Genomic DNA, 7,229 nt, shown 5'->3' with positions numbered 1-7,229 from the left:
TTAAAAGCAAGCACCACACCACCTGGCTCCTATGTTTAAGAAAAGATTTTTAGGGGCTGGAGAGATGGCTCAGTGGTTAAGAGCACTGACTGTTCTTTCAGAGGTCCTGAGTTCAATTCCCAGCAACCACATGGTGGCTCACAACCATCTGTCATGGGATCCGATGCTCTCTTCCGGTGTGTCTGAAGACAGCGACAGTGTACTCATATACATAAAAGAAATAAATCTAAAAAGAAAAGATTTTTGTTTTATATGTATTTTCATTCATGCATTTGAAAATGAAGCCTCCTATACACAGCCCTGTCCGAGGAGCTGCATCTGTCACAGCCCTGGCTTGGAGAAGTATAAAATATATACATGTATCAATCATTACAATTTGGTGGTAGAGCAAGCACTTAGCATGCAAAACCATTCAAGCCCAACCACCAAAAAAGAGAAAGTGTCTACCACCCTGACCAAGGGACGGCACACTAGCCACAGGGAGCCAGCACGTGGACACCCCACACCCTAGCTGGTCATCAAACCTGTCAGTCTGACTGCCCATGTGGGCTCACACAGTCTTCATATCTGGTTCCTTTCATTGAATTTTACGTGAGGAGCTGGAGGATTTCACTCAGTAGTAGATCTACCAGCAAATACAAGCCCGAGTCCAGTCCCCAGCACAAGAGAAAAGCAGCCGACCAGGAGTTAAGCTGGAAGTTCTACGTTTACTGTCCCTACACGGACTTCTATCGCAGGCGCGTGTCCTAATTAAACGTTGGGTTTCATATGCAAAAGTCATTAAACTCAGAGGAATTATGAATTAATGAAAATTAGGTGACTCCCCCAGTTAGAATTGTTTCTAGCCCCTGATGGAAGGACGTCTAGACCTCTAGTCAGAGGGCCTACCCAAAGGTAAGGTGAGTTTCCTCCCATCTGGGGGCAAGAGCTCTTCATGGAAGAATCTGGAACCACTGTGACTCACTTGATGCTACGGTTGGGTCCCTTTCCCCAGTGCCCACTTTCCTTATGGAAGGCTGGACTCACAGGCTACTTACCAGGAAGAGGTGTCCAACTGAGAAAGGAAGATTGTTCTGGAAAGATCACAGTGTGCCTCAGCCTGCCACACTGGCCGCACACACCCATTTCCCACATGGATCAGAGCCCCCATCCAGATAGGTCTGTCTACCCTTGTGCTTAGCGGACTCTTACTGCACCCACAAAGGTTTTCCTTAAATACTTGGGGTGCCTGAGAAGAAAAATTCCCCAGGTTTGACTTGGGAGTAGTAAAAGTATTCCCAAAGCCTGGAACAATGTCAAAACCCATTCCAGGGGTCAGTCTCTGTCCCTATTGTTTTGTTGATTTGGTTTTAGGTTTCATTATATTGGCTTTTTAAGACAGGGTCTTGCTATGTGACGCAGGATGGCCTCGAACTTGCAACCCTATCACAGCCTTCTACATACTAGGGCTAAAGGCATGACCTGCCACACCCAGCTCCTCCATCCCTACCTATCCCAGTGCAGGAAGGAAGAGGTGAGAGGATGTCTGTGAGTTCAAGGCCACCCTGGTCTACACAGTGAGTCCAGGACAGCCAGGGCCTCAAAAACAGAACAAAAGAATGGGGGAGTATTAATGACAGGCCCATTAAGGTTCATCACCAGACAGGCAAAGCAGTGATGAACAGAGAAGGCCATCAAGACGTATCCGACTACCTGTTCCCAGAATCACCTTTGGAGTCTACAAGTGACTTCCATTAAATAAATGAGCCTGTAAAATAAAATCCATATGGAGGCTAAATGCAGGTTTTTAATTTTAAAGGGTAGTGAAATTGAGAAATGTATGTAGAATGATTAATTTACAATTGGGTTGACGTTGCAAGACGGTTGGAAAGGGTTATATAAAATAATCCCCAGAAAGTTCTGGCCACCGTGGAAAGATATCGGCCACCGTGAAGACAAATGCAGCCACCCACTATAGTGGTTACCCTTATTGACATGCTCAGAGGTAAGGTGACTGAGTGTCAACCACCAATCGCCGTCAAATCTGCTCTGACGGGCGATCTTGGTTGTCGATTTAGTTTGATCTTGAATAAAATGAGAGATGTGGGCAGGTGTGCAGTTAGCCAAGAAGGATAAACTGGGGGGGGGGGGTCCCCTGCCCCCAGCACCTTCCAGCAGTAGGCCTTTATTACAGGAGGGCTGGTCAAGGGAAAAGCCTGCTGTCTGCCTGCTTCATTCCCTGCTGGTATCTACCCTCACAGTTCCCATCACAGAACTCCCAGTTTCTTCTGTGTCCCAACACGGGTTTAAACCCCACAACAAGATGTTCTCTATGCTTTCTTTTATTCTCTCTCTCTCTCTCTCTCTCTCTCTCTCTCTCTGTGTGTGTGTGTGTGTGTGTGTGTGTGTGTGTGTGTGTGTGTGTGTGTGTGTGTGTATGTGTGTGGCGTATGTTTTATTTTGTGGGGAGGTTGCAAGGGCAAAGGACAAATATGAGGGAGTGAGGAGGTGAGAGGGATTAGGCGCATGATGTGAAACTCACAAAGCATCATTAAAAAGTTAAAATGAAAACTGTGGGTCTGTGGCTATGCAGCTCTTGACCTATGATGGCTGTGTCCGAAGCACAGAACAGCAGAAAGTCCTTGCTCCTGACATGGGGGTGGGGTGGGTAAAGCAAGTAAAGCAGTCAATTCCACACGGACAGAGGCACACGTGCAAAGATGGCAGGCTTGCCCAGTTTCGCTGGCAATTTTATACTAATGCCCCACAACTGGGCCTACTGGGTGCAGGAAACGGCTCCCCTCCCACTTAGTGGTGACAACTATCTGCTCGTCCAGGAGGCGGAACAGATGAGACAATGCTCTCATTTGCGGATGTGCTAGGGGAAGCTCTGGAGAGTTGACTTAAATTTTAATGCTATTTTAAACTACGGAGAGTACACCGGGTACCTTGGTAATGCATTAATGTTCCCTGTCCCTTTGTCATTTTGTCATGGGCATAAGTAACAAAAGAACTGTCTGCTCAAATCAACTTGAGCACTGCAGAGTAATTGGAAATCCCTGCCTTCTCCTAAGGAGTGTGAAAATGCCCAGGGCTAAACTTCTCTTGGGTCCAGAACAAGACTTCCTTCCTAGAGGTTCCGGGCCTCGCTTTCCTTAAAATAAAATAAAAGCACATGGTGTGGACATGGCTCTGAACACGTTATAAATGTCCTGCTTGTTCTCATTCATCATCTGCACATCTCTTACGCTTCGCTGGGGAGAGACTTTGGGGTGGAAGCTTACACTGCCCTTAAGAAGGAACTGCCTGGGCTGGAGAGATGGCTTAGTGGTTGGGAGCACCGACGGCTCTTCCAGAGGTCCTGAGTTCAGATCCCAGCAACCACATGGTGGCTCACAACCATCTGTAAAGAGATCTGATGCCCTCTTCTGGTGTATCTGAAGACAGCTACAGTGTACTTATATATAATAAATAAATCTAAAAAAAAATCCTTATAAAAAAAAAAAGAAGAAGAAGGAACTGCCTACTCTGAGGATCAAGGACAATTAGGACAAATAAATAGACCTCTAAGAAAGAAGAACACACCCTCTAAGAAAGAACACTACATCGCCTCCCTTGCTCCTGTGTCACTGTCGGAACCATTTGCTAAGTGCAAATGAACCCAAAATTAGAAGGACCCTTGGATCCAGCAGTTAGAGCTCACTGTCCAAACTCCCTTCTCAACTCACGGGGATTGTCTTCGGATGCTGAGACTATCCGTGATCACTTTTCCTTCTGTGTTCTGCTTTGTTTTGTTTTTCAGTGTTGATAGAAAAAATTATAGCTTTGTGAAAACAAGAAAAATAAAGTTTTATTCTAATATTTGCATGAGAGAAAGCATCATTGGCACAGAAGACAAGGCAGATGTGCCATCCACTGAAGGAAGGCCTCTGGAGACTTCGAGGAAATTCTTTCTGCTCCACTTCAGGGTTCTGACACCATCCCTCTCCCAAATCTCTGCCATTTACAGAACATACTTTACAGAAATGGTGGGATGCTACCCCTGACTTCCTAAGGCCATCACGAGACGGGAGTTTTTAGAACGGCCTCCATTTCTGTTTAGACCACAGTTGATTCTAATTAAGGGTAGTGTTGGTGCTCTGGTTTTCTTTGCAGGAGAAAAGTCGTGGGTGTGATAGGTTCCTTTCTTGTCTGTGAGCACTTTCACAATGAGTTAAAGAAAAGGAAGAGGCCCAGTGAGATGGCTGAGTAGTCAAAAGTACCTGCTTTGAGCACCTGAGTTCCTGACAACCTGAGTTCCATCCCAGAGCCCACACAATGGAGGGAGAGAACACAGAGCAAAAGCTATCTCTGACCCTCACACACATGCACTGGAGTGTGCACACCTTCATTCACACATACACACACACACACACACACACACACATACTGACATATACACACCTGCATTCTCAAATACACACACACAAATGCACACATCAACATATGCATACCTGCATTCTCACAAACACACAAACACACAGTGCATAGGCATGTGCACACCTACACACACACACACTAATGTACACATTGACACATGCACACCTGCATTCCCACACACATGCACTAATTAATCATAACTGTGAAAGAAAAGGACACTATCACTAAAACTGACAGCCAGCAACTCTATCCAAATTAGCACGAGCCTTGTGAGCTCCCTTGTAAAGAACATGGACACGGTTTTTGTCAGCTGTGGGAGTGTTTGCCTTGAAGAAAACTGTCAAAATTAAACAAGGTTGGACAGCATTCTTTCTCATTTCCTGCAGCTGTGACACAATTACAAAGGGACACACAGGAAGCTCATAAGGTAATGACAAGGGGACACACAGGAAGTTGTTCATAAAGCAATGTTGAAGCCAGGGGTTGTGGGATGAAGCTTAGGAAAAATCCCAGGGGTTCCCTAAGACCAGTATGGCATTTCTAGGGAAATCTGTACATCGATTTGTCTGACACTCCTGATCGCTCCCTTCCCCCTTCCCCTGTCCTCTCCTCCCACTTCTCCTCCCTCCCTTCCCCTTCTTCTCCCTCCCTTCCCCTTCCTCTCCCTCCCTTGCCCTTCCTCTCCCTCCTTTCCCCTTCCTCTCCCTCCCTTCCCCTTCCTCTCCCTCTCTCCCCCTTCCTCTCCCTCCCTTCCCCTTCCTCTCCCTCCCTTCCCCTTCTTCTCCCTCCCTTCCCCTTCCTCTCCCTCCCTTCCCCTTCTTCTCCCTCCCTTCCCATTCCTCTCCCTCCCTTCCCCTTCCTCTCCCTCCCTTCCCCTTCCTCTCCCTCCCTTGCCCTTCCTCTCCCTCCCTTGCCCTCTCCTTCCTTTATGCTCCCCCTCTCTATCTCCCTCTCCTTTTTCTACTCCCTCCCCACCCCTCCCTCTCCTCTTTCTCCTTCTTTCTCCCCCCTTCCCCTCCCCCTCCTCCTTTTCATCAGTGTCTCTGGAGAATATATAAAGGATATCAGTGTTCATGATTACAGGCAAAAATAGACCGGCTGGGTAATTTGCGCTAAAGGTGAATTTGTTGCTAGAATAGTTGTCAGCTTAGAGCCCCAGAGAGTGAGTGGCTGAGGTGTGAAAGGCAGAATTGTATTATGTACTCCAGTTTGCTGTCTGTTGCTGTGATAAATCATGTATTTTGACACTCACAAGCATAGCTCTGGACACACAGCTCACACACTTGCCTTAACCCTGAGCTCCCCAGAACTTGCCCATCCATGCTATCCACACTTGCAGACCTAGCTCAAAGTCCTGCAGCTCAGATACTGGTTCAGAGTGAGTCAGGCCAGAAGAATCTCACACTGGACACAGAACCGATGTAAGAAGTCCACAGGCCAGGTCACACTGCAAACACAAATGGTGCAAAAGGTCAAGGTAACTCACACTCACACACACACACACACACACACACACAGAGAGAGAGAGAGAGAGAGAGAGAGAGAGAGAGAGAGGAGTCCACAGACATAGACATATAGACCATACACATACAGACACACATAAACGCACACATACAGACACAGGCACCCATGCAGACACAGATGCACAGACACACATACACACAGCACTAAGAATTACTTACATGAATCCTAGGACACAGAACTTAAAATAATAGTCACAAACTCAAACATAATCAAAAAAGTTTTAAAAAGACACAAATACCTCAAGGAACTTTAAAGAGGATACGAATAAACTTCAGAGTCTAAGAAGACAGCTGAATGAATTAAGAGGACAATACGGAATTTGAAAACTGGATTCAGTAAAGAAATTAAAGAAATGAAGAAAATTCAAGCTGAAATGAAGATGTAATTGAAGCAACTAAAGAAACAGCTGGGAAACAGAGGAAGTCCTTGCCAGTGGAGTGGAAGATGAAAGACATAATACCAGGACTTGAAGACAAAACAGAGGAACTAAACTGATCAATTGGGGGTGTGGTGGGGGCTGGATGTGGTGGGGCACACACTTTAATCCCAGTACTCATGAGACAGAGGCCAATGGATCTCTGTGAGTTCCAGCCTGGTCTCCATAGTATGTTCCAAGACAGCCAGGGCTACATAATAAATCCCTGCCTCAAAAATAAATTAATTTATTTATAAGAAACAAGAAAAATGGATTAATAGGGGTATACAGAAATTTCAGGACACCCTAAAAAGAATGAACCTTCAAATTAGAAGCATAGAAAAAAAGGAGAGGAATCTCAAGATAATGGTATGGACCAGATCCTCAACAAGGTCATACAAGAAGACTTCCCTGCAGCTTAGAAAGACTTTCATTAGATACAAGCAGCACCCAGACACACATGGACAGGCCTAGAAAAGAAACTCCCCAGAGCACATAATAGTTAAAATACTAAGTATACAGAACAAAGTTACCGAAATCTGCAAGAGTAAAAGAATTACAGTCACATATAAAGTATAATGAAAACTCCAGTTGACGTGCCAATAGGAATGGGGCAAAACTTACAAGACCTCAGCCATCAATGAAGAACTACAGGCAACACTTGGCTAGACAGACAGATAAGCAAACTTCTGCAGGGATGAGCTCCTGATTATCCCCTCCACGTGGTCAGCCTTAAACACATCTCTGTTCACGAAACATAAAACGACCTCAGTAGATTATTTATAATATGTGTGTAACAATAAAGAAGTCGTTGATTTGCGACAGAGTGAGGGGGGCACTGGGGAGGTTGAAGGGAAGAGATGGGGGTTGGTAGAATTGGTGTGAATACATT

The sequence above is a fragment of the Rattus norvegicus genome, chromosome 7 (genome assembly GCF_036323735.1).
Source record: "Rattus norvegicus strain BN/NHsdMcwi chromosome 7, GRCr8, whole genome shotgun sequence".
In the NCBI taxonomy this organism is placed as follows: Eukaryota; Metazoa; Chordata; class Mammalia; order Rodentia; family Muridae; genus Rattus; species Rattus norvegicus.
The sequence above is the reverse complement of the archived record's forward strand: the minus strand, read 5'-3'. Positions refer to the sequence as shown.